Here is a 743-nt window from a genome sequence, read left to right on the forward strand (position 1 = left end):
GGGCTGTACCTCTTCACCACCTGGCCCTGCTGGTCAATAAGGAACTTTCTGAAGTTCCACTTTATTGCATTCCCCAGGGTGCCCCTGCCTTTGGGCTGGTCCTTCAGCCATTTCCACAGAGGTAGGGCTTCATCTCCATTGACGTCGATCTTGCTGAACACGTCAAACTTCACTCCATACCTTTCAGCAAAGGCTTTGATCTGGGCGTTGTCTCCTGGTTCCTGTTTCCCGAACTGGTTGCAGGGGAAGGCCAGGATGCATAAACCTCTCTCAGCGTATCTGGCGTACATATCGACAAACTGAGTGTAGTTTACGTCCATTTTGCCTCATTTCGAAGCCACGTTGGTGATGATGCAGACATGGCGCTGGTACTTTTCCAGGGAAACTTCGTTGCCATCAATGTCCTTGGCATGGAAGTAGTAGATGGATTTGTTGAACAATATGGGTCCAAGGACAGAGCCTTGGGGGACACCACTGGTCACAGGACACCATGATCAGTGACTTCCATCAATTACTACCCTGTGGGTCCGACCATAGAGCCAATTTTGCAGCCAGTGGATCGTGGTGGACCCAAGGCCACAATTGGCCATTTTCACCAAGAGGTGATTGTGGGATACCAGATCAAAGGCTTTTTTGAAGTCAAGATATATGACAACAATCTCTTCTCCCTTGTCCAGGTGATAGGTCACCTGGTCATAGAAGGAAATGAGATTGGTCAAGCAAGACCTACCCACAACAAACCC

Source organism: Gavialis gangeticus, unplaced genomic scaffold, assembly GCF_001723915.1.
Source record: "Gavialis gangeticus isolate Ggan-Ray unplaced genomic scaffold, GavGan_comp1, whole genome shotgun sequence".
Classification (NCBI taxonomy): Eukaryota; Metazoa; Chordata; order Crocodylia; family Gavialidae; genus Gavialis; species Gavialis gangeticus.